The following is a 27,819-nucleotide window of genomic DNA, read 5'->3' as shown; positions in this document are numbered from 1 at the left end:
GCAGTGAGGCTGCATTGAAGCTGCATTTCCACCTCAGGAACTTTCCCCAGGGACTGGGAACCTTTGGAGGAACCAGGGTCTAAATTAAGTTCCGGGGACATTATTTTACCCCTGGTCCCTGCTGAAGCACACAAACATTATATTTTGCACATTTATATTTCTGCAGATAAATAAATAGTTGTGGAACTAAGTATAGTGGCTGTTCTTGTATCTGAAAACAAGTATATACACTACTACATATGTAAAAAGACACATAGGCTAATGCTTATTCTTGTGTTACCATATTCTAATATTACAACACCCTGAGGAAGTAGTGGCTCTCAATTTCACCCATTGTACACCGGTAAGCTCAGTATTTAAAACAGGTGAGAGTGCATAGGTTAAAATAAGCAAAGGTTCTTATGCTGAATTGCACTTTGGCATGCTTACATGCTCACATGGACAATGCTAACATGTTGATGTTTAGCAGATGTCAAGTTTACCATCTTAGTGTGTTGGAATGCAAAGTACAGCTGTGGCTGATGGGAATGCCATTAGTTTTGCAGGTATTTGGTCATAAACCACAGTATTGGATAAGGGATGAATGTCTGTACAAAATGGCATCCATCCAATAGTTGTTGAGATATTTTAGCATGGACCAAAGTGGTGGACCAACCGACCAACAGGTCAACATTGCCATCTTGAGAACCACACTTTGATTGGTTTTATTTTGTTCAATATCGTGTAACAGATTTCAAACGTATAAGAATCTTCTCAGTTTCTATGATCAGACTATCATTTGACCTCATGAGCTTTAGTGATACTTGTAACTCACTCCCTGGGAATGCTTTGTCAAATTTGAATGTTTCATTCAAATAAATCACAGCACTTGATTGTTAAATCTGACTTGTAGGCTGTAAAGCTAACTGGCCATGATGTGAGTCAAAATATTGTTTGTTATCATCTTTGCTAGTTTTAACCCCGTTCTGTGAGTTGGAACGAATATTTTTTCTCTCTCTCCATCTACATTCACTTTCTTTGCATGGTGTAACCTGTCATACTTTTTGCTCAAAGCACAAAGTATATTCTGCCATGATATAAAAAACATCAAGTCCTGTTACTTCTTTGTGTTGTAGTACCTGTGGAACTGTGAGTTTGACATGCTGTGCCAGGGCTGAGATTTTACCCAACTCAACAATATTTGGATTTACAACCAAAATTCAACATTGTGTTAATGTATACAAAAGCTGTAAACAATGAAATAAAGGTATACTGTTCTGTTGTGTTGTTCTAAGGTGTGATTTATAAATTAGAGGCTGTTTTACTACATTATAAGTCTGATTAATCAACTGGCTCCCATGAAGTTTCCTTCCCACTGTGGTTTGAATATCACCACTGAGACTCATTACCTTGTTAAACTGCACTGAAGCAGGTAATGTGGATCTTTGCAGATAGGATTTCTGAGTCAGAGAGGATGTTGACCTTGACATAGTAACACGGAGTGACATTAATTAATTTATCACAGGTTCTATTCACAGGGTGAGTGGGCTGTGTTATTGCGAGTGATTTGGCCCTGGTATATTAGAACATATCCATTTAACAAATGTTTTTTCTGCTGTGACTCATCTAAAAATATACAGATTTCAGAGGTAACAACACATCTCATCTCTGGGGATAACCAACAATTCGTCTTTGGCATCATAAATAACAAAAGGCAGAAAAATAGGGTGGTTCACATCACATTTTTAAATCTGTTTGTGTACAGCAAATTAAAGGCAGCAGTAAATGGGCTGAAATAATTCTGTATTCTTCAGAAGTGACACCCAGTTTATATTCAATGTGTAGGACAGTAAGAGCACTTTTACGCTGTCCTAGTCAGACTAAAAAGTGTTTCCACGCCTGCTTCTTACTGTCTGCACACATAAGAGGCTTTTTAATAGCACAGGATGAGCACTTTATAATGTAAGTGTGTAGAGAGACAAGAGAGGAGACAAAAAGAAGTTCTACACTGTGATTCAGGGAAATTGTCTCCTTCTCGTTGTGTGCGGACAGTTAGGAGAGAGTAATGCATCAATCCCAGCTGTCCTTTGCAGCCCTGCTCGCCTCCCTACATTCTCATTCACAGAGTGAGCTCAGCTTTGATCATAGTGTTTCAATATTGTGGTCGTATCCTTTCTGTCTTTCCTCTGCAAAGCTATCATTGATCTGATTATCCCCTGGCAAATGCTGCGTGCCTCACTTTGACCTAAAAAGGAAAGCATGAATTAATCCGCCACAGAGAAAGTTGTACAATAATTTATTATCAAGCCATGGTGCACCTTTTGTGCACTGTTACTGTACAAAAGCCGGTGTCAAATGCAACCTCCAGATCCAATTTTAACACTTCTAGCAAGGCCTATTGTGAGTGTGATGTCAGCTACACCCTCTCATCCTCCACCCCAGGGAGACTCCCATCTGGGGCTTTATGGGAAGGATTGAGAGGAGTCCTGTGAATGGAGCTTCTTGCTATCTCCTAACCACAGCAACACGGCTGGGAGGACCCCTGTTTCTGCAGAAAACTGGTAATATGTGTGCACACGTGTGGGTCTGCTGAGGTGTACATGTGCCTTTGTGTGTGAATGTCAAGAACTATATTTGCATGCAAATGCATGTCTCAGAGTGCATGTGTGTGATATAGGAAGTGTGGACATAAATATTTGAGAGAAACTACAAAGACAGAATGTGTGTGTGTGTGTACTTGTACTTGCTACATAGTGAGGACTGAAAAATGTTTTTTACCTACAGAGTGAGGACATTTTTGGAAAGTGAGAACATTTTGGCCAGTCCTCACAACTTCAAAGGGCTGTTTGAAGGTTAAGACTTGGTTTTAAGGTTTAAGTTAGAATTAGGTTATGGTTAAGGCTAGGGTTAGGGGCTAGGGAATGCATTGTCAATGATGGTCCTCACAAAGATAGAAGTACAGGGATCTCTGTGTGTGAAGGAATACAGGACAGTTTCAAATTTCCATTAAAATGACAGAAGAAGAAGAAGCCATATATATAAGCCCTCCCGAGCCTTTCACATGTTTATGGCTGATATTTAGTAATTCTAAGACCCTAACAAACATAACATAATCCAGCAGATACAATGTCCATTGATCTGTGAAATGTCATGTTTCCCCTATTTTCTCATTGTAATTACATTGTTACAATGTACAATTACACCAGACCAGGTGTATGAAATCTCCATCTTCTCAAGTCAATTTTGTCTATAACTGAGTTCTATAAATCTAATTTTCTGCCAGTGTTGGAAGAATATTGCAACCTGTTTCCTATACAAAATAATTTTAGCTTCAATTTCTAGATGTGAGTGCAGGTTGGTGCACTAGAATATAGAAACATTTAGCTTGACTTGAATGTACTTGAAACAAGTGGATTTGCATTGAAAATAAGCTGAAATATTCAGGACAGTGAATATTGGACTTATATTTATCAGGTGGTCAGAAACACGACTCCAGATGACGCTAATGTTTCTCCGTGTCTACTAGCTGTGTAAATAGGAAACTGTTTGTTAACACACTCACCATATCAAACATATAAGGTAATAATATGTCATGTTTGTGTTTACAGCTTATTGCACTGCCCCAAACACATGGCCAAAATAATCAATCAATGTTGGTTTAAATTGATAAAAAGACATTTCTTTGCAATGTATTTTGTTATCTGGGCTAGAGTTTACTATAAACATTAACCTACCTTTCAGTGAATGCACTATAAAACTTTTCTACACTTGTTTCTTACATTTCATATTTTTATCCGCAGTTATTCTCTGAAAGCTGCAGCTTCTTATCTTTGCTGTAAGCGGCACTGACCGACTACACTCCCTCGAGAACTGCTTGAAAGCTACAACACCAGTTTCCAGGTGTACAGAGAGCCAGTCCTGCCGGGTTTTAAATGCGAGCGCTGCAGCTTCTGGAAAACTCGCTGTAAAGTCTCACATCCTCATCCATAATTGATAGTGCCTTAAGCCTTCCTTGTGCTCGGGATGACAAACTAAAACCAGAAGTGTCAACTCTGTAGCATAATACTAAAGGAAGGGTTGTGTTTGAAATTTGAATTTCACTAGCTTGTCCTGCAGTGAGTCATCCTTTGATGTCCCATCAGTGTGTTTGCAGGGAATAGCAATTAGCTACTAATAAATGATGTCAGTGGTGAATCTTGTCCCTGATGGTTAGTGAGGAGAAGGGAGTTAAAGGTTAGGTGTCCAAGGCTACTGCTCTGTGCAGCATGCACGAGTGTTGTGTACTCAATTATAACTTTCAGTCGGTTTAATTAATTTAAAAGTAACATTACCAGCTGAGTGCTGAGGTCAGGCAAAAGGACTTACATTGGCAGCTCATTTCTCAGAAGCCTCGATCTGAGTAGCAGGAGGTTTCCTGAAAGAAATATGAGGAAAACTGTGTCAGTGTTTATGTGTGTTACGAACCCATACAACCGTGTCATGCTTTGCTTGTTAACCGACAAGAAAACCTGAGCATATTTCGCTACAGAAACACACCCACCCACACAGACACACACACACACACACACACACACACACACACACACACACACACACACACACACACACACAGCTGAGGATAAGGCTTTGCCATGCAAAGAAATCGGGTCAAAATAATCTGATTGAGAACCAGTGCTTGAGGGCAACTTGTGTTCAGGCTCAGGACAGCAAAGTATCAGCAAGCAGCTCCACCTCGTTGTCTACTTTACTCTTCTCTGCCCTACTTTCGCTCTTCTCTCTCTCTTGCTCCTCTCCCACACCTTGGAGGGTAGTACAAACACACTGACTGGCTTTAGCCCATTTCAATCATGGCAGTCTCCCACTCATCCATATTCCAGTCGCTTTCATAACACCTGCAGTGTTACAGAAGCTATGACAATGTTGGATCAGGGCTCTTTTCACCCCAGGCTGATAACACCACAGAGTCCACACTGAAGAGTTTGATCAGTGCTCGGACACAAGATTGTGAGTGCGCGTCGGTGTGCCTTTGGACATCTACAGTATTTATGTGTATGCGAGTGCATGCTTGAGTTTATTATATCTATTTCTTGATGCCTGTGTTAAGTGTACATTACAACCCTGTCAAACACTGCAACAACACTGTCTCTATTTTCTTTTTATCATTTCCACTGTCAGAGAAGGAGTTCAAGCTTCTCAGCACCAACTACAAAGGCCCAAACTTTGACAAGTGCCATCTAAAATCTGTGGTAGAACGACTCTCTGAGGTCATACATCAAACTGCATCCCGGCACTCTTATTTTGCATCATGGATTCCTCTTTTCCTCGAAAAGTCAGTAAGAAGATGCCTTTGTTGATCAGTCCCACAAGCACGAAAATATACAGTGTGTAGAAAGGTATAACCTTGATTTTAATATTCAAATGCTGCTGTGTTCAGAGTTTTATGCCGCTGTTATTCCCTTACACATATTATTCCCTTACACATATCCAACTCACCGCATGAAAACTGTTGGATATTCCCTTTGATATTTTGGGCATTCATCTGTTGGTAGTCTTTGATGGTGGCAAACATACAAAGATACTCAAGAGAGCAGATGGCACATAAACAACACAAGTATTCAGTGCAAAAGACCACAACAGTATCCTCATAGGAACCTGTTCCTGTTTTTAAATGTGCACGACACGTAGATAAATATCCACGGCGTAAAAGGGTGTTTCTAATTCTACACACAGATCTTTACCAGTTCATCTTGAACAAACACAACCTCAATGCTCTGCAGATCCATCAATCGGGGTTTGGAAGAGGAGACTTCACTCATGGTCAAAATCAAAGCAGTGAGCACAAACACTGCTGCCCCATAGTCTCAAACCCTTTTGATCTGCTACCTCTATGGTTAAGGTTTGGTTATGTTTAGGCAGCTAAAACTACTTGGCTAAGGTTAAGGAAAGATCGTAGTCAACCAGAAATTGGTATCTGGAGAAAGGATGCATACAGTGGCCTCCCATGTCAAAGTCACACACGTTTTTAAGTCAACTATCCATCCCGAACACTTTCCTTGTAAGTTTTGTGGCGCTGCTTCCGCATTTGCTTCTGAGCGAGAACAGTCATTATTCGCAGGGCCATGAGAGTTAGTTGTTAGCTGTTTTACTACTAGCTTTTTCCTGCCAACGACCTGAACAAATGACCCGAGCTACAATTTTTCTTTGTGAGAACTGTGGTGTCAAAGGGAGTTCCCAAAATATTTTGATTTATAAGAGCATAAGAGCATCCTTTGGTTCGCACCACTCTGGCCCGAACATCCACAACCATTGTAAAATTTGTAAAAACAGTTTCACCACTGTGGTTAGCTTTGATTTTCTGGGCAGAGTCAACAAACACAAAAATCAAAGTGCTGTGACCTTTAGCAATAAAATGTCAAAAAAGATTGCACAGACACACAAACACATACTGCTTAAGAATGTGAAAGGTCATCTCATGTCGGCTTTAAGAAGAAGAGTGACAAGAAGAAGAACACAATTCAACATCACTTGTTAGTAACCATTATGGATCACATTAATTCTACGCAGAGAATAAAAGTGATTTTAAGTGTAGTAAGACATCCAATGACTGCAAATGTATAGGATAAAGATAGCGAATGATAATGGGTGAAGTTGATTCTCCCTCACTTTTCCATGTACAGCCAAAGCTACATCAGGAAGCTATTAGGATTCCTTACATTTCCTGGGAGAACAGAAACCTGCACATTTTTAAGCTCATTCATAAAGCACAGATGAACTTGAATAGAAGACAAATGAAGGGCACTTTATGGAGTTTTGGGGATTGAATTGGGAATGGGATTCATGCCAAACCACTCTTCTCTCACTTCACGGCCCGCTGCAGATTCAAAGGACTAATGTCAAACTGCACTTCACTGCACTGGGCTTGTTGGGACTGAGTATGATAAATTAAAAATGAGATTGGGGAAACAGATTGAGGCATCAGGCCAGAGGGAACTGCTGATTGGGCTCTTCATTTTGGGAATGCATTATAAATGTCTGTTCACTGGCTGTGGAAAATCTCTCTCACCGATGGAAATTGGGAAACAATTACATTAGATTAGATGTTTAGGATTTTGCAGCTAAACTGAGTGCATTGATGACTGAGGATTACTTTTGACCACAGCAGATGTCTCACAGCAGGAAAAGCATAGCTTATAATAAAAAAAAACATTTATTTAGTAAACATTTCTGCAAGATATATTTCAATGAAGGAACTTCGATAAAGATTGGCAATACACGTTATGGGAATCCTTATTTTCACATTGTTCAGCAGATTATTATGATAACAGTACACTGCCTGTACGGATGTAGGCCTCCCATAACTTACCTAACAGGAAGTGGGTCTAAATGTGATAATAGTCTCTGTGGTGCCCTGGTAAGGACTAATGTACAATGAGTGTCATTGTGGTCTGTCCAGAGACACTGTGAAGCTGGTTAAAGCAGGGAGTTCTGTTCAGCTTTGCAGCGGTTTAAGAATATCTCATAGTGTTATATTAGATTACAAATGTTACCAGAGGTAGGCTGTAACAAGTTACATTTACTACATTCCATGCAGTCCATTTAACTTTTTGCAATAAATTGTACCTGTAAGAGTAATTTTAATGCAGCATACATTTCACTCATACTCAAGTACATTTCGGATGAATTATCTCCAACAACCATTGGATGGATTTCCATAAAATTTTGTACAGATATTCATGGAGCCCAGAAGATGAATCCTACTGACTTTGACAATCCCCTGACTTTTCCACTAGCAACGTCATGAGGTTGAAATATGTGGTTTTAAATGAAATGTCTTGACAACTATCGGATGGATGGCCATATGAAATGGTGATCTCGTGATCCCTTAACTTTGTAGTGTCATCATCAGGTCACAATTTGTTTATGACCAAATACCTGCAAAACTAATGACATTCCCATCAGCCTCAGCTGCACTGTGTTTAGTGATAATTAGCAAATGTCAGCATGCTCATACGCCAAACTATGATGGTGAAAATAGCAAACATTGTAGCTGCTTAACATCATCATTTTAATGTTGTCACTGTGAGCATGTTGCATGCTGATGTTAGCATTTAGCTCAAAGCGCTGCTGTGCCTAAGTACAACTGTGCAACTCCTCATTTCTCTCATATGTGCTTGTTAATGTTTGTACACAGTCTATGCTTTCCAGAAGTAACTACCTCTCAGTTATAAGTGACTCACTAAGTTACTCCAAGCGTGGAGATAGGGGGGCTTATATGAAAAACGGAAATTTGTCCCGACATCAAATGTCTTCAAAAGCTAAAGGAATGCTGATTTTCTCCTCTTAATATTTAGTGTTTAATCAATTTAAAAACAAACACACTGGATGGTCACTGAACTCCTCCCGCTTCATGTTCGAGTTCAACAGTGTTTGTTTAAATCGCAGCATTACTGACACACATGTTAAATATAAACCAGCGTGTTACTGCTGTTGTTGATGAACACATCTGGTCGGGTGTTTGCCAGTGTAACAGTCTAGAGGATGATCTGAGTTTCTCTCATTCACTTGTCTTTTGAAAACTGTGTAACTGTAGCTGATTTGTCACAAAACTGTGTCGCTGTGAACTGACCGGGTTATAATTGTGTTGTTGGTGAAAACGGACACACACTCGCGGGTGGCAATTCTGTGCACCAGAGCGTGCACAGTCCTTACCACTCTGTGTCCTGTGTGTGTTCTGTGTTTTACTGAACATCCAACATGCAGCTGCTGGTGAAAGACTTAATACTGAAAATTCAGAGAAACACTTAGTGTTTTGTCGCTTTTATAAAACATGCTCCTATACAGACTGTGTCAGGTGTGTGCGTGTTTTGATACAAATAGGAGCTAGTTCAGGCACAGCCTAATTTCCCAGCAACATTGACCATTAGTGTAAATAAATTAATACATGAAATAATGATATATGTATTCCACCTACAGGTTGGTCCCCCCTGTGTCTGACTGAAGATTTCGCCCTTGAGTTACTCAATAAGTAAACTTTCCTCTACATGCTTTCATACTCATACTCAAGTAGTTATAGTGATGACTAATTTTTCCTTTCACTTGTACTTGTTATGAAATAACAACACCTTAAATTAAGCAGTACCCACATAAGAATACTATACTCGTGAGATATAACAAATTATCATTGTAATACCACCTATCAATTCTGGACTAATTCCAAAATGCAGGGATGAGAGCCAAAGTTGTGGAAGTAATCAGCTCTAAATCAAACAAGCCCTTGTCGTCACTTCTCAACCATGAAATCCAATTACTGCAGGACCTGAAGGTCACTATGTCCAGGTGTGTTATGGAGCAAACATTGATTATTCAAAGGCTGCAACTGCTGTACGTAAATTGTGCACACAGTTACATAAATGTTGTAGAAACTATATCGAGCTGCAGAGGAAAAGGCCAACAGACACGAGAGTCCTTTAGAAATCTGTTGGGCCATTTCACGAAGATGAGGATGAGAACTTCTTCTACTTATACAATTTGTAGCATTCAGTGAGCAGATGGGAGGCAACTTGAGTGCGACTGAAGTGAATCCCACAAGTGAGGCAGTGTAACAACGCTTTTGGAAAGAATCACATGCTCATTCCAAAAATCTCTGCATGTTATAATTATGCTAATGACTCAGTAGCTGGCAGCGGCTAAGGCAACTGGATTAAATGTGGTCACTGCATTATTGGAAGTTATGAGAGAGCGTGTGTGTGTGTGTGTGTGTGAGAGAGAGGTGTGAGTGTATATGATAATAAAACATGTGGCATTTATTAATGTTAATTTTGAAAATAATCCTTTCGAATCCCTTTGATCTTGTAATAAAGACAGTTTTGGTCATATCAGTTTGAAACCAGTTGAGGCAGCTTTAAAAAGAGTTGCCCTGTGACATTTATTATTTCATGGAGGGCAATGATTTGGTGATTTACAGATTGTGACAAGATGTAATCAGAATTTGCTGTTGATGTCCAGGAAAGTTATTTACAGCAACATTTCGTCCCCATCTTTAGCATTTTGCATCTGTGAGTAAACAGAATCTGCATTGTTCACTGTGATTTTTAAGTAGTGTTGACTTTTTTTTTTATCTCTCTGGCTCTTCCATGATATTGTATTCTGAGGAATGCAGTCTGGAATTCATCGAGATGGTAAATCTCACTGATGAGCTGTGTTCAAAATGTCTCTTTCACTCTTTGGGCCCTATTTTAAGCGAGCAAGTGCAACGACAAGTGCGGGAGGTCTTGGGCGGACGGACTGTGTGGGCGTCTCCAAGCGTACCTGCTATTTAGTGCATAAGGGCTGGGTGACTTGGAATATATAGATCAGAGGGCGTGGTGATTAGTAAATACACCCTCAGCCAGTCATATTACTGGTCTCATCGCTCTGAAACAACTGGGCCAATCACAGAGAAGCATGACAACAGTGGCTCAATAAATGGAAAGACGCTTCTTCAGGAAATTATAATGTCTGGATGATGCAGAGCGGCGCAACGTGAAGCCATTTATATGGCCACAACAATCAGGTTTTTCAGCTTTAATTTTACCATATTTTTTTTACGTTGTAAATGGTCACATCGTATCGCAAAATGCGATACATCAGCGCTTGCACCGTTATAGTACATTTCAAGAATAAAACATGAAACTTTGCTTAAAAAGACATTTGGAAATGAGGCAATGGCACACCAGAAAGATGCGCCACTGTAATCCTAAGTCTTCCGCTTACAGCACAGTAGAATACCGAGTTATAACCGACCAGTCTGATGTGTGTACAGGTGTGTGTGTGGTTACTCTGTAGCAGCCTGGTGCCGTTTGCACGTGATTTAATGAAGGTAAACACAGTGAACGGCAGCACTTTTCAAATCGGAGACTGCAGATTTGTCAACATATGTCTCCTGCTGCCTTCAGATGGCTGCAGGGATTTAATGAACTGAAGTAGAAGCTTTATTACAGTGTAAAGCAGCTGTGAACAACAGATACTGTAAGAATCACTCATATTAATTTATAGGTACAGTAAATGCAGACCGCTTCACCGGCTTTCCTGCTTTAACCACATCTAACCACTTTGGATGCCGATTTAAACGCATCTTTTGGTTGAAGAGTGATTAATTAATATGGTTTATTTACATTTTCAACATTATTCAGTTATTGCTGCGCATATGTTGCAAGTATCTTGTTTGCTCTTGTTAACAAGATCATCAGATTGGTAGCAGATTGACGTCACAAAATAAAATTCACCAAATGGGCTGCAATGGCTGCTGGGGACAAATGCACCACTAAAAGTGCTTGTTTTTGCCACTGACAGGCTCCAATTGTTATTCTAAGTGTCTGACAACATTATGCAAAGGATCCCTACAGAGACAGCCTTTTTGTAAAAAAACAAGACGCTTTTTGTTTAACCAGAAACAGCAGTTATATCGCTCTCGTTAGCCACCAGACAAAACTATAATTTTACCTGGCAGCTCATCGTTAAACACAGTTCATTTCAACTTGAAAGTAACAAAATAAAACTCACCAAAATCGTTTTTTTTTTTTTTGGCTTTCCACAGTTCCAACAATCAGCACCTCTGGTTTGGTCGAATCCTTAATTCATCACGTTAGATGAGAAAAGAAACAGCCATTTTACTCTATTTATTACTCTCCTCACAGACGAACAGTTTCATGAAGAGGCACTGTATAAACAAAGCACAGAGAAGCTCGGATAACAACACGCCGGGTGTGACGCCATTACTTCACGATATCTTTACATAGCAAATAGTTGTTTGCTGTTATATTAATGTTCAGAATCTCATATACAGAACCTTAAAACAACTTTCTTGTAAAACAATCATTTAATTTTTTTCTCGTTACTTGGGAAAATGTTTTAACTTTAACACAGATAAATGTGTATGATTTCAGGACCTACTAGCTACACGTCAATGAAAGCACAGAACTCCTCTGCTTTGCAACAGATTAGAAAGTGTTTGAGGACTATCGTCTGTTTTCATAGTCCTTTGAACTTCCTCCATACGCTGAGCGAGGGGATGGAGTACAGAGAGAGAGAGAGAAAGTGCTGGAAAAACAGCCAGCTCAGGCTGTCTTCAGGGCTAAAGAGTCACACACAAGAATAAGTTGAAAATAAAACTCTTTCAGCGGATGCCAAGTTTCTGCTCTGGCCCATCTTTGAGACTGCACTTTGGTTTCAAAAGTGCTAGACAAAGATCAATTGGTCTTTCTCTTGCCTTTTTATTAGACCTTGAATCAACCCACACAGGGGTTATACAAATACAGTAAAACATTTGACTTTAAACACCACCAGAATTCATTATTCTGTAACTTTAAAAAATAGCCCTCAAGTTCCCAATGGCGCCATTACCCAAATTTATCTCAAACATTAATCACTGATGTCCCCTGACCTCATAACTCATGGTGCTTGAAAAATAAATACAATACTAATAAAAACTAATAGATAAATAAATTGGGTAATGCAAAAAAACAACCCATTATACATATGCTTTGTCCAATCACTTATTACACATATTCACATTTACATTATGTCCTTCTGTGGTCTATTTTAGAACAATATTTTAAAATACTCTAAGTGACTGTAGGCGCCATTGAACTGTAAATGTATTTCATTTTGCTTATAGACCTCCTGATTTCTGCATTTTTAAACCTACTTTTTCCTGTGGTTACCGTTTTACATATGACACAAATTTATGGTGATATAAATACTGTTGCTTTAGGCAGGTTTTTCTAATTTGAAACATGTTCAGAGAACATTTTGAAACAGTTATTTTTGGGAACATCAGTTTCTTTTTCTTCCATTTCCTGCTGATCACCAGTAGTTTCCTCTAGACAGGATTTCAAAATTGCTTTAACCTTATGTCAAGTTTGCCCTTGTTGGTCCCAGTTCTTATTCAGCAGTTGTATTTCAAACCACGTTTGAGCTTTCTGGCAACCTTTGGACAATACTGGTAGAAAAGTGGTGACTGAAGACCTGATTTATGTTTTGAGCTGGCCAGTCTTACATTCAAAACCTTAGCTCTAATCCCCCCACAGATGAATCAGGAAATTACTTACTGTATATTCACAATCCTTCACTAATCACAATTTTTAAATACTGACTGACTGGCAGCATTCTTTAATTTGCAAGTATGTTTATCTTGATTCTGTTCCAAAATAATATGGACAGACTAGCTCTTGTAAGAATACATATTTTGGTTAAAACTGATATTAAGTGATTGGCAAGATTTATATTTCTAATCATTTTATTTTAATACACATTTATGACTACATTGATGCATTAGTGAATGATTTTGGTTTAGACCACATTACTAAATACACTAAAGTCAACTGTAATGTTGTTTATAAAGAGAGGGTGCAATACAGGACAGCATAATCTAAAACTTACAGTCTTACAGAGCCTACACAATTTGTCTCCTACTAGCCAAACGTCTATTTTCCTTTGCCTCTCATTAATGGATGAAGAAGCTTAGATCTTGAGGAACCTCTGGAGGAAACTGGTTGTTGATAGACAAGTTGGTTCCTTTTATTTCCTAGAATCAAAAGGTACCAGTCAATTAGCCGTCCAAATCAATTAGAGAGACACTTAATTAGAATAAATGAATCTTGAAAAAACAGTCCCTGGTCTTATTTACTCATGCTTTCCAGCTCCCTTTCATTGCAATCAATATGTATACCTTCTTCATCTGTTTTTATTGTTTAGTAGTTGGGATGCTAGAATATATTAAGACAGAGCCTTATATAGTATAGTAAAACATAAACTACATATGGTTCATATATATTCTGTAATAACTCATGGACTAACCAGTTGATGTCCTATGTGAGACAGGACTGATCACTGTGTGTACCTGTCTCTGTGTTACATATTGAACTATGTTGTATTCTTAGAAGTCTGACAGGCTGTACCTGCTATAAGCCAGAGAATCCATATATGTTTCAGCCGTGGACGGTCGAGTGGCAGACGGTGTAAATGGAGACTGCTGGTAAAATGCAAGCCGACTGTGAACGCAGCACGCCATCTCTGCAGGACCTGGCTCAAGAGAGACATACACTGCCTTCAGCCAATATGTGCACATACACACAGACACACACACGCCCATCAACAAAAATACACAATATACACACTGACACACGTACACACAAATACACACAAACATGCATCCCGAAACACACACACACGCAAGGCACAGAGAGGCAGGCACTCAAGGCAGACAACACCTGTCCCTTTCTGCCTGTTTGTCTATCTCTCTGGGACTGCAGCTATAGCACAGGGTTAAAAAGTCCAGGAGAGAGAAAGTGAAATAGAGCTTATTTTGCGTCACCAGCCATAGACACACACTCTTAACACACACACACACACACACACACACACACAGATGACCAGAGTCTAGGACTCTATTGACAGATGGATAGAGGGAGCAGTGAGAGAGGGAGGGAAGGATGGAAATAGTGACTTGGACTAAATTACCACATGCCATTTCTTCAGACTGCTTTTAAGTGTCAGTAACAATTTGTCTCTGCTGCCTTCATGTATCAGTATGTAGTGGAAAAGGGATTATTTAGTACCTACTTGAAATGATGTGATTGATGGTGGTGAGATGAAATTGATGGTAATGAAAGCCTACCTTTCTTTCCATTTTGTAACTGTCTGTCTGTGGATATGTGGGCAGCATACGGTATAATGCATTTAGACGTACTTTAGTATTATCATCTTAGAAGCTTGTGTATGTTCTTGTGAGTGGATGTTTTTTTGTGTAGGTTTGTGTGCTTATTTGTTTCAGAAGTGTTTAATCAGGGATTTATTTAAACTGCTGCCAATGTTTAATGAGGCTAGCACGCAGTCTGTTATTGATGTATTTAATTTAGCCTACAAACAGCACATTATCTAGCCTGGATGTTCTGGCTAAATGGATCACTGGCCATCTCTCACATATGTGAAAATAGCAGGTTCTAGGTGAAGTCTCATGTAGGAGAGACATGCCAAGAATCTCCAACCGCTCCTTGCTTTGCTTCCATAAAAGGGTGCAGGAGTCATTTATATGTATAAACTATGGAACAAATCCTAGTCTTCTTTCCAACTGCAAAGATTCTGCGACATTACGATGTTTTCTTGTGACAGAGATTTCACCGACAGGTACATAATTCAGTGCAAATATTTCAATGGATGACATCGACAGATTTCCATTATTAGCTGTAACAAGACTAAAAGTCTACAGCCATGATAGCGGCTCTGTGAGGCTGTACACAGTGCTACTTTGAGCTAAATGCTAATGTCAGCATGCTAACATGCTCACAATGACAATGTTCATGCTTACCAGGTATAATGTCTACCATGTTCACCATCTTAGTTTAGCATGTAAGCAAGCTAACATTTGCTAATTAGCAATAAGTACAGCTGAGGCTGATGGGAATGTCCTTAGTGAAATTTTTATCTACTTATGGCACTAGATGAAAAGTTAAAAGAAATTATTACAATTTTTCCTGTGGGCAACATGAATGTCTAAAGCAAATTTCATGGCAATCCATCCAATAGTTTGGACATTTCACTAAAAACCACGTGTCAAACAATCAATAAAACATCAACCTCATTGTGGTACTTGAGGAAAGGTCAGGGGATCACCTCTGAGGACCATTCATGTCTGCTTTACATTTCAAGGCATCCTATATTTCGATATTTCAGTCTGAACCAAAGTGGTGGACCAACCGATTCACAGACCCACACTGCCATCCACAGAGCTATGCAGCTAGCATGGCTAATAAAAAAGCAGAGGCTGACAGCAAATTAATGGCTAACATCACACACACACACACACACACACACACACACACACACACACACACACACACACAGACAGACAGGCAGACACCTACGGTAGTAAATGCATGTCCATATGGTAGATACAGTAGCTGCAGGCTTGTGCTGAGCTTACCCTGTCAGTGACTGCAGTATAGCAGGTTACAGCTGCCAGCTGAGCTTTGTAACCAACCTTTGAGATGAACTCATGTCAGTGAAGCTACCGGGGAACAATGTGACCATTCTGCCTCTCAGCAAGGTTGCTGAATGGCAATGGTAAGTGAGCCTCGGGTTAACAAGTATCCACATCAGGACAACCACTGTGTGTGACTACTGGGTCTTGCTGGTAACATGATTATTTCCCATGTTGCGGAGGGACTATGCAATAAAAGCATCACCATAGAGAGATGTGTTGCAATTTAGTTTCATTTTCAGTTATATAACAAGGTGTGACTAGAATCACATCACTGAGCCATGAAAACAAAGACAAGCAATATGACACCTCAAATTTTCAATTACGCTGGCAGGTAGCAGCCATTAAGCTGCAATTACTGTTATTAAACTCTCTGCTGTCTTTATTGCAGGATGAATCTCAGGAGACACTTTCCAAGCCCCAGTGGGAGACATAGACATATACGTGTAACTGAATATGTTACATCCAATTAAACCCGGTTGAGACCCATAGCATTACCAATGATGCTATTACCGCTGTCCGGAATATGGCCGACGGTACTGCCAACAACCTGGCTATGGCAGTGATTCTCAATTTAACATCCTGTTTATTGGTTTAGAGCAGCTGCTGACGGCAAAAAGTTGAACCTCATTCCCTCCCTGCCACTGTGATATTGTTAGCCTTGAACATAGCGTCACCGGGCCCTTTGTGAGTTACAGACCGGCAGCCTGCCCATTTGAAAAGAGTGAATACAGTGCAGAAGAAAGTAGGCTGGGGGGATAAAAACCTAACAGAAACAAATTATGTGCTTGCAGCACCAGAAAGGCCCGATTCATGGGAAGCAAAAGATGGATGAGTGTCGGTGGGGAGGCTTGCTTGAGAAGAGGGAATTGGATTTTACAGAGGCAAACAAGATGGATGGATGCAGACCAAGCCACCCTGTCTCTATGGCTAGTGGCTCTGCTGTCTGATACCTCAGAGAGGTCGGTGAAAGGAGGGCCAGCACGTCACATTTAACAGACAACGAGGAGGGAGGACAGGCGTACTGGAAAGTAGGACAAGAACAGGCTGGCCTACTGTAAAAGCCCATGGGATGTTCATAGATAAAGAAAGACCACTCACCCTGACAGCAGAGTGCTGCGTTTACTGAACCGCAACAATAGCCTGTTAAGACAGCAAGAAAGCAGCGCATGTGATTATAAGCTTTTATTAAAGTTGTTTGTTTATGTGCTATTTATATTAGCTTGAGGTAATGGATTAGTCACCAGCTACATCACAGGTTTGAGCTAAAAGTAAGCATTATTTACCTTTTTCCCCTTCACAATAGCAGTGATTTAAAGTGGCCTGGGAGTCACATGTTATAATGGCTACTGAGGCCTCAGAGACCAATGGGCTGCACGCAGAGAAACCACAGTCTTAAAATATCTTAATAAATCATACTGCATACATTCACGGCCATTACAGAAACCTGACATGTAACACACTGATATGCAATTAGTTTAACAGCCTCAAGGTTATTACAATTCAAAATCCCCCAAGACAAGAGGTGTCAGAATTGGGGTTTTATGCTAGTTTGACCTGGAAAGGACAGCAGAGTTGCTAAGTGCTCACTTTGCTGGTTAAAAAGTCACTTTTTCTTCAACCACCATAATTTAATAAATAATGCAATCCAATTATATTTATCCCCCTGTTTTCACAGAGATAATGCCAAAGAATAAGCAGAGTCGGTAAGCCACTTTAAGTGAAGAAATAGGGACAGAATGGCATGGAGAGAAATCTAGGCTAAGTACAAAAGGTCTCAATATGCTCATCCTCAGAATAATAGTCTTTAAATGGTCCATGCGTGCCCTGTGGTCTGCTTTGTGTTTTGCCTCTCAATAAAAACGAGTGTGAAGCAGACATCTGGACAGTCTTCGAGCACTGGCTCAAACATCTGCTACAGCTCAGCGTCAACAAGATTGTGTGTGTACAACTGTGCAGGTGTTCCTTCAAGAATACACACGCAGATTTTTTCATGCTGGAAACTGACATAATCACTTCATTTGTGGCAGTTATTTTGCTGGGAGGGACAAGCAAATGATCAGGAGCTACCATTAGTGAGGACAACCGGATTCATCTATTACCATCTGCACCAAAGCTTAACATTGAATGAATCTGAAAAAATACATTTTAAAAATGGGAAGCAAGCAGAAATGTTGATGTCTTGCGTGGCACTGTGATTAGAAATGATATGTTTGGAAAGTCAATATTGGAGTAAAATGTTGTAAAGTAATCAGTAAAATTTGCATTGTATTTGTGGAGTTGCTGGATGGATTTGTCTAATGCAGTAATTGTGCAGCTTTGATTGCTCTTGTTGTTCTGTAATCACTGCAAGTGGAGTCATACTGTATGAAAAAAACTGAACTGTGCAGAAATATACAGATGTGCAGATGTCCCTGTACTTTGTGTGCAATGACTGATAACTATGAACACTTCGCCTTTCAATCGATTCTCTTTGCCTCTGGCACAGTGAGGAATGTAATGTCACACCTCGCTGTGCAGCCCCTTCTTGGTGTTTCATCACAATTTTTTTTGGACCAGCTATCCATGTAAGATGATATTTAAAGATAAATTCAGCCAAAAAGGAATTTCAGTAAACGCTGAGGCACCGATGCTTGTTGCACTTGACACGTGTCAGCTTGTTCAAATAATGATTACCATACTGTATGTTTGATGACTTTTGAAGCTTAAAACGTCACTGAACCTCGGAAAGGCTTTCATCCACTGTTTTGGCGTTTACAACAAAATAGGATGCATTCATATTCTTTGATGCTACATAACAGATATCAGGCCTTTACAGCTGTGTGAAGGGCAGGCATAGGCTTCACTTGATTATGGCTAACATTAAAACATTTTTGATACTACTATATCATATGATATAACTGCTACTCACTGCAATTCTGCAATTCAAGAGAAAATGAATATCAGTGGATCAAATGAACATAATGCCGTTCTCTTATAAGCATTTTTTGTGTAAATATCAGATTTAAAAATCTGAAATCAACAGGGTGCTGTGCCACTGATTCATTGAGGTTGAATACTGTTGCTGTTATTATTTCTGCAAACCATCAGACGTCACTGTGACTTCCGTTTTCAATGCCGTAAAGCTTCTGATCTTTTTCAAGGCACACAGTAAGAAAGTACCTAAGCTTCACAAGGCTTTGTCCGCCTGTAATCACTGGATTCACTAGGCATAGAATACACAATGATGTTACTGTAAGGCAGAAAAGAAATATGGATTCTGCCCTTGAAATGCTGCCTGCTACTTCGTTTGTCTTTTTGAATCAAGGCCTCCATGCATTTTGATCACACTTAAAACAATATAATGGTTCAACAGCAAGGTAAAAAGCAGTGCTCTGCTTTGAAGTATTCTTTACATGACATGTACACATCAATCTACTCATCAATCAAGAAATTATAATACTTTGATACACAACACATTTTATGCTAATCAAATTTGGGGCAATGTTAGGGAGCACTGAAATCAGGCCAACTGGTAACAAACTGATGATACTTTGGATCTTTGATGCATTTCTCTGTTCTACCAGGCATTGCTGTTTGAATCCTCATGAGGATGAACCACAATTACACACACACACACACACACACAAAATTTTGTTACACTTGACAACTATGCATGTAAATGATTGACAGCAAAACATTGTAACAAATTACAATTTTAAGAATTGTAAGAGACGTACGTTCGTATGTCTATATTTGACTAAACAGGAACAGTTTGACAGAGTGTTCCAAATATATTTTTATTTGACATTGATTTCTAAATGTCAGATGATGAACTCCTGTTTTCATGCAGAAAAAAATCTAACTTTCCAAAATGGCAACATCCTCCTGAACGTTTTGTTCCTGTCCTCTTTGCCTCTATAAATTTTGTCTGTCAAACCCTTAGAGGGATGTGACTTTTGAATTATTTGTTTCTGAGGTTTAGAAGGTGTCTTTTTTGCGTGTCTTTAAGGCTTTGTTGTTTCTCACTACTTGTGTAGCTGAACGACTGCTTAGTTTGTCCTATATGCTAGTCTGGAAGACTGATCTACTGCACAGTTGTGAATCATCCAAGAAAAGGCCTATGGCACCGGTCATTTAGCACAGACAACCTCCAAAGCCAAGCATGTTATCACCTCACATCATCAGCCAAGCAAATGTTGACTTCTTGTGAAGACAGTTTTCATTGTTTCTCTAGTTGAGAAAGTTTAAGCTGAATCAGAAAGTGCCCCAGATCTCTATTTCCACATCTGTGACTCGGTCCCAGGGGAACCCTCAAAACGCAGATGACGCGCTGCAGTGACGCTAGCCGCCTTAGCATTCATAGTCATCACTAGAGACACACTTCCTCCTGCTCCATACTCTGCTTTAGAGGGGGGTTCCAAACAAAACTGGAGATCTATATTCTGGTGTTGTTTGTTGAAGGCAATCTAACCAATGCTATTGCTGTCGTGATGAACTATATTAGACACTGCACTACATAAAATCTACAGTATGTTTGGCCCAAAACATTGAGATAGAGCTTTGTCTGCTTCATTGGCACTGCAGAAGAAGGTGCTCATGTGCAGTTTGTCCTTCATAGAGCCTTTAAAAAAACATGGCCAATTTCTCCGTCTCAAGACAAGACAAGCTACAGGAGTCAAATTCTCACATTATAGACAGCTAATCCACTAAACAAGGGCTAGAGGAGCAAAATAACAGGGCCTTGACATTGAGTTTTAAAGACTAACACGATCCCATAGGACATTTATTGGACTTGCACTATAAGTGACTGTGTGTAACATTTAGGAGGATCAAGTGGCTGAAACGGAATATAATATTCATATGTATGTTTTCATTAGTGTAGAATCACCTGAAAATAAGAATTGTTGTGTTTTCGTTAGAATTTATCTACAGAAGGAGTGGGTCCCTTTCAAGCTGCTAGTTGGTGCTCCGGGCTTTGAAGCCAATTTGACATAGTGACCAAACCGTGAGATTACAACTTCTGGGTCCATCATGTGATGCACACTAGCCCCAAAAGACTTTTTTCCATAGACACATGTGAAAGAAGCGTCTGTAAAATGATGGATACATTTTTTTGAACGTCACAACTCCCGTGAAATGACTCGTTTCACTATCAGAATTTGATCCATTCGGTCCGAAAACATTTGGAAAGTCTAGAAGAGCTGCACGATTAAATCATTTTATCCCCATTCAAGTTAGCGGAGGGCTAAACCGAAGGTTAGCCAGCTCGGCAGTGGAAGTCTCTAGAGCGCTTGCTCCTGTGGGGGCACACAATGCGGAAGCTATGCAGAAGATCAGCCTAATTTTATACCTGGAAGTATAAGTTTTTAGGTTTCAAGTTTTTAGGTTTCCTGCCACTGAGCAGCTTTCACAGGAATGAATGAAGCCCCACCTCCAACGCTGTATCCAGTTCTCTTTATACATCCATGGTCCCCTTCTATGGAGTCTGCCATGTTGAACCACTGATCCTACACACTGGTCCTTCAAGAATGATCTCAAGACTACAATCCTTCACTAGAAAGTGGAATTAAAAACTCACAGCAAAGTGTAAGGGTAATTTTTAAGAGGAACTCTCAAGGTTAGACTGGAATAACCATTAAGATACAAGGATTATAACCATATCTATTATTATATAACATTGGTCCTTACTAAGGTAGCATCCAAATTCAGTATTGTTGCCATTGTGTGAGGGCTCTGGTGGCTCCGGTGAGTTGTTTGAAATTGTGGCAACGACGAACGGTACAACCAAAGGGATGCCCTGTGAATAAAAATCTCCACACATGCTTCAGAACAATGTGCAGCTTGTCACGTTTGCATCACGTTGCGCAATATTGTCTTATGGTATGCCCTCACATGATCCATTTCTTAGCTAGCTAGCTGGCTAACATATAGGCAGTCTATTGAGGGCGGCAGCTAAGGAGCTAACTTTGCAGAGCTGGTTTCAGATTACCAGCAGTCCAGCAGTTGAAGCATTATGATAGAAATGTCAAGTAGGCTTATTTTCTCAGAGGCATTTTTTTAAAAGTAGGATAATAACTAATAAACAAACATTTCAATCAATTTAAATACACAGTATATTATATCTGTGTATAGTATTGTGAATGAGTTTCATCTTTAACATAATGTTAAAGAGAGTGCTTTCTGTTGGGGACTAACCCCAAAAGCTCCAGTTCAGAGAGCATTGGAGAGCCTGGTGATCAAGTAAAATACTTCTGCTACTACTAATAGCTATAGTGAAATATGGGATGGTAAGGCCAGAAAATATGTGGACAATGGTATTCCTAATTCTGATTCTAATAATTAAATTTAAGATGAGGTGCAACCACAAGGCTCCAGACCAGAGAGTGCGGTAGAGCATGCTAAAGGTAATGGCTGAGTGTGAGAGAGTTACTATAAAGGGCCATGCCAGTAAGAGTGGGATAAAGAGAAAGAAGGATGCTGTGGACAACGGTATTCTTTACAATTCTAAATTGTATATCTGTGTCTTTGTGACAAACGCTTTGTTAAAGCGCTATAGAAATAAAATGGAATTGGATTGAAAAGAATGTCAGCATTTTGCCTTGCACTGTCTTTATATTATTGTCTCTGAAAATTTCATAGACAGAAATGGTTGTAAATGATTTATTTACAGACATTCTGATTCATTTATGGAGATATGAGTAGAATCAAAACTTGGTTTTGGATGATACAGTGAAGTATATTAAATTTCCAATGACTCGAATTTGCTACTACTTTTAAAGGTGGGGTATGCGATTCTAATCCAATATACGTCTTTTTGCCAAATTCTGCAAATATCTCCTCACGGTTCACTAACTGTCCGTTCAGTGTGTGCACTGAAAAAAAACTCTAGTGTTTGTACACAGCCCTGGCTCTGTAAATGCTAAACAAACAAAGTGGCTCAGACCGGGCCACACAACACTAGTCCAGCCATGATTTGTGTGTCGGGTAACGTTAAATGACTTGCACACGGACATTAAGCTTACTTTCTAGTTAGCTTCACAGCAGCAACTGTAGCAACAGTTTGCTAACCCACAACCTAACTAATGTTATATTACTTGTTGTGCCGTTGTTTGCTCTATATCATGGTATTGGATTTCTTCAGAATAGCATACCCCACCTTTAAATTTTTCCTTTACATGATGTACACAATATCAACTCATAAACATCTGAGTTCAAAGAGTTTATGTTTGAAGTTTGAATATTGTGGTTTTTACTTTTTTGGTTTCAAAAATGTTTTCTTAAGTTTGAATGCTTTACATAGCTTCTGTTGTCTATAACAAGTAATTAAATGAAGGGCCATTGTGGCATGTTGAAACGGTGTGATCACGATGTGATGCAGGTGTTTTACTATCAAATTGATAGATGGCAGTGTGAAGCTTAAAATGAGCTTGAAAAAAGGGGTTTGCCCTTTTTTCAGGTTAGAGCAACAGCCCCTCAAAAAGGTCTGTGCACGTCCCTGCACAAACATACAGTACAATGTTTCTTTAACCACAGATTTTCTTAAAATTGATTTTAAGAGGTTCTACTGTTTGTAAAACATGCATATAATAATGAATATTTTACTATTCTTGATCTATTCTTGTAGGAAATTCACTGGCTAAAGCATGTGGTTATTCTGACGTAACATCAACTACAGCAACAGTTGAAGCTGCATGCACACTGAGGCAGCACGGGAATGCACAGAATCTACACATAAAAGTAAAACATCTCAAGCTGAGTCCTCATTCTGCTCTGCGCCAATAAGACGATTCTGTCCATTTTGTACCGAAGTGTAAATGGGGACAAATCAGAAAATCAGAAATCATGAATCAACTATCGTACAATGTGATGGTCTCATATTTCTACAGCCATTCGACTAGTGTTCATCTAGAATGAAATAATGAGATAGTTGAATGTTTTTCACATAAGGGGAAAGGATGTCACAAGAATGCAAAACTATAACGAGACTATGCGGTCGCTACCTGACAGACGAGGTGGCAAAACAATGGATTCATCTTGTATTAATGTTATATATTATTGTTAGATTCAAAAAGACGGAGGCACTGAAATAACAAAAGTCTGACATATTATCTTGATACAGTACAATTTTTAACTTACCATAGCACACTGGTTGTTATTTACATTGAAATGGTTGTTGTAATGTTTTTGAGTTTTATTTCCACATTCCAACAGTTGTCAGGTTTGGTTCTAACTTTTTTTGACTGCTGTTGAAAATGCCTTTCATTTTCAAATACATTTAATAATACACCAATTCACATGGAACCGAGGTAAATACCAAAACACACACACAAAAAAACGGGATCAAAACAATGGATTAGTATCTTCTACTCTATGCTTATGAGAAACCTTGAGGCAACTCCAGTCAGTTTTCTTATTCATACACATTTCCTTCTCCGGGGAAAAAAAAGCAGACTCCTGTTCCTGTGATTTAAATAAATAGGACTGCTCCTGCTTGAGGCTCTCCTTTAATTTTCCACTTCATATCCTGAGTCAAGCCGTGCAAATATGACAAACAACCATGCCGGCCTGTCATGGACAAATCCAGCGTCACCTGCAGAGAGGAAGGATCAGGACAACTGTTTTTTTTCACCTGCGTGCTGTCATTCATGGGCAGAGACACCCACTTAATGATGAGAGACTGCACGAATCCTCGTTTTCCTGAAGCGATTTAGAGCGTCAGTATGTCATCTGCAGGATATGAATAGGTGATTCACTGACAGTCAGATGTGTCACCAGATGTGTTCTCTCGCTGAAGTTATGGATGATTTCGCTGATTCAAGGAGAAAACAAGATGTGGATGAGTTGGCGTATTTCTCTGACCTCAGTGGCTGATTAATAACCTGCTATGTACACCTCCTGGGAGTTTGGCTGAGGCTGACGATTTACAGGTGAGAAGAATGCAATTAGCTTAGATGGAAGAGGCATTCAGCGCGGTAGAAATACACACAGCATGAGCACTGCTCTACTTTTACTTACATGACTTTTGCAGGAAAGAAAAATTGGATGTAGGCCATTTTCAGCTGAACCATCCTAAAGAGAGCTGTGCCAGCCCACTAGCCTTTGCTGTGGTCCAGGCTTTGTGTGAGAATGAGGCATCTTGAGGTGAACTCCTCCACTAAACAGGCAGCACTAGAGACTCAAAAGGATTGCTTTCTTCCTTACCACCCACCGAGACTTAACACATCACATTTAAAATGCTAAGTAGAATTGAATATGTCAACCATAACTACAGAGACTCTATTAGTCCTCTTTAATGTAAATCACAGAGGCGCTGGGAGATTCCTTTGAAGAGTGGGAACATTACTGTGACACTGCCAGAGGCTTTAGAGATGCTCAGGCATTGGCGAATCCACGGAAATAAAGCGTAGTCATTTCTGACTCCAAGCTGTGTGTTTGCTGGTCTGTGAGATCACTGACTTTCACTTCTTTTTCTCTTTACCATTCGCATTATCTGTCTCTCTTCTTCCTCATTGCTACTGTATGTCACTTTAGTCGGATCAGATGTCTTCCCTCTATCTTTTTCACCTGCTCCACTCTCTTGTGTGTGCTGAAAAAGGTCTCTTCGCTCTCCATTGTTCTCTGGTTCTTTCCATCTCTCTCTCCTCTTCATCCTTCCCATCCACTGTCTTTCTCCCTATGTGGCCGCTGAAAGCTCTTTAAAGATGCCCGGGGGGCTTAAGCACTTTGACATTATTACATGAGCCTGTCTCACTCAAACCAATCCCAAGCCAATTGAGAAGCTTATGTCTTTGCCACAGCAGCTTTACAAGGAAGAGGGAAGCTCCTAGTCCACTGACCTGACCAAACACAGACAGTAGACTTCAACACACCTAGCTCTTTCATGCATTTTTTTCCTGTATTTTTAACTGTTGAATGGAGAGAGAAAGAAAATAGATTACTTGTGTTTTCACCACACAGTAGAAAGAGCAAATATAGCTAAAGGGCAATGTTATATAATCCCAGAGTTAAATATTCTATATGTGCTGTACATTATATATGCTGTTGTGAGTCACCGTGGTGTAATGCGAATCCTCACCAGCTTATGCAAAGGTTTTGCAGTCAAACAGCATGCTACACAGTGTAGTATAGTTTGAAAAATTCTGCTGCGCACATATTTTAGGTGCTCAAGAGGAGGACCTCTACTAGCACAGGGCTCTGTGTGTGCATTCACTTGCATAGTAGCTACTGTACGTGTACTGCTTGTTGTAAATGGATGTTTTGAATGCATGAATTGAAATTGTTTTGAGTATTTAACAGTTATTAAGTCTTTTCAATGAATTAAGTCTTCAAAAGTTCAGTCACTTCAATCATGCATGCCCCCTGTTTAGAGACAATCATTGTTTGCATGTAAAGGCAACAGGAGTCAGTCAATCATCACAGCCACTATAATGGATCACAGAATCTGTAGTTAGGTCTACATGCATAATTTCCAGGTCAGAATATTTTACGTTTTAACACACTCTTGACTGATGGTGACAAACAAAAAGCTGATAAATTAAAGGAAAAACATGGAGAAAAAATAAATAATGCAGATGCTTCAATACAGAACACAAAGGGTCAATTGAATGAATGTTTTAATGAGTCTGAAAATAATGTGAATCATACAGTATATTATGGCCTTCACAATTACCAGATTTCAATCATCAGGTGGACTGACATCTCTACTTTTTGTTCTGTTGAAATTATTCCATATAGCCAAAGCTTAAAAATGTCCTTTAATTTGAATTTTACATCAAAATCATCCACACAGTAATACCATATCATCACCTTATATTGCTTATCGTGTACATAAATATACATTACCCTATTCATTACTCCAGTGCTTCTATTCCTTTTATGGATTTTGAAATTAAGTGAATCAACTCAACTATCACTCAAAAAGCACACAGCAGCCCTCACTCACTACAAAAGTTTCAGGACAGTAAACAAAAAACAAAAACCTTTCACTTTCCTGGAAGTGTCCATATTTGTCAAAGTATGCTGTGTTCAGTTAACCTGCCCCCCCCCCAACAATTAGGTAATCTCAGCATTCTATTCTAACTTTTTTATTTTTTTATTTCTGTCTTTATCTTCGCGGAAGAATGGGAAAAGCCATCTCTAAAGCTCCTGCTCAACCTTGACGTGATGACTTTTGCGGAGTTTTTAAAACCCAAGCCTGACTCATATTTCCCAGACTGCTGGTCCTCCTCTCACATTTAATAAGACTGCGTGGCTGTGACACAGAATGTGATAGCACCACTTCCTGTGCCAAGTACACAGTGTGTCTCTGGGGGAGAAAATGACTGTAGGATGCAGGAAACTGTCTCATCCTGGCACCCACGCTGATAAGGTCCATGTTCATCGTTAATGGGTGTCGCTGAATGAAATCCAAAGATTAACAACAATTCAAAACAATGTCTGAGTGAGCTCTCATCCCTAAATAACTTTGACAGTGGACTGAAAATAGCACTGAGCCTGTTTGAATCTGTCAGCTCTTCTCTTTGTTAACATGGTTATATTTGGACTTCACTGTAGTTGAGGATCAGTGGATACATAACTCAATCAAAGCCAATGTTTGCTTTAAAAATGTACACCAAATCCAACAATTTGTAAAGCATTTAGCCACATGTGTTATTTGTCCTCAGTAGACCTATTCTGCCCAGGAGCCAGTGACAGTTGTAATGAAATGAATAAGTGGTGCTCAATCTAAATAGACATATGACTCACATTATGACAAGCAGGTAAACACACTCTTTCTACATCAAAAGACTATTCAATAATTAAAATATATTGGGTTTTCTGTGAAATCTTTCACAAAGCAA

General features: G+C 39.5%; 1 protein-coding gene across 5 annotated transcripts in view; it reads right to left on the bottom strand.

Moving 5' to 3' along the window:
- The window catches only part of dlgap4b (discs, large (Drosophila) homolog-associated protein 4b), a 114,652-nt gene that overhangs the window by 35,866 nt on the left and 50,967 nt on the right, over positions 1–27,819 (bottom strand). For 4 of the 5 annotated variants that reach the window (XM_044180747.1, XM_044180720.1, XM_044180711.1 and 1 more), the window contains exon 3: positions 4,345–4,393. The exons of the other annotated variant lie outside the window; for it this stretch is intronic. The gene's annotated coding sequence lies outside the window, so the exon portion shown is untranslated. The remainder of the gene's footprint in view (positions 1–4,344; positions 4,394–27,819) is intronic. 5 annotated transcript variants of the gene reach the window in all.

The sequence above is a fragment of the Siniperca chuatsi genome, linkage group LG2 (assembly GCF_020085105.1).
Source record: "Siniperca chuatsi isolate FFG_IHB_CAS linkage group LG2, ASM2008510v1, whole genome shotgun sequence".
NCBI classification, from domain to species: Eukaryota; Metazoa; Chordata; class Actinopteri; order Centrarchiformes; family Sinipercidae; genus Siniperca; species Siniperca chuatsi.
Note: the sequence above shows the minus strand (reverse complement) of the source record. Positions and strands in the feature narration are given on the sequence as shown.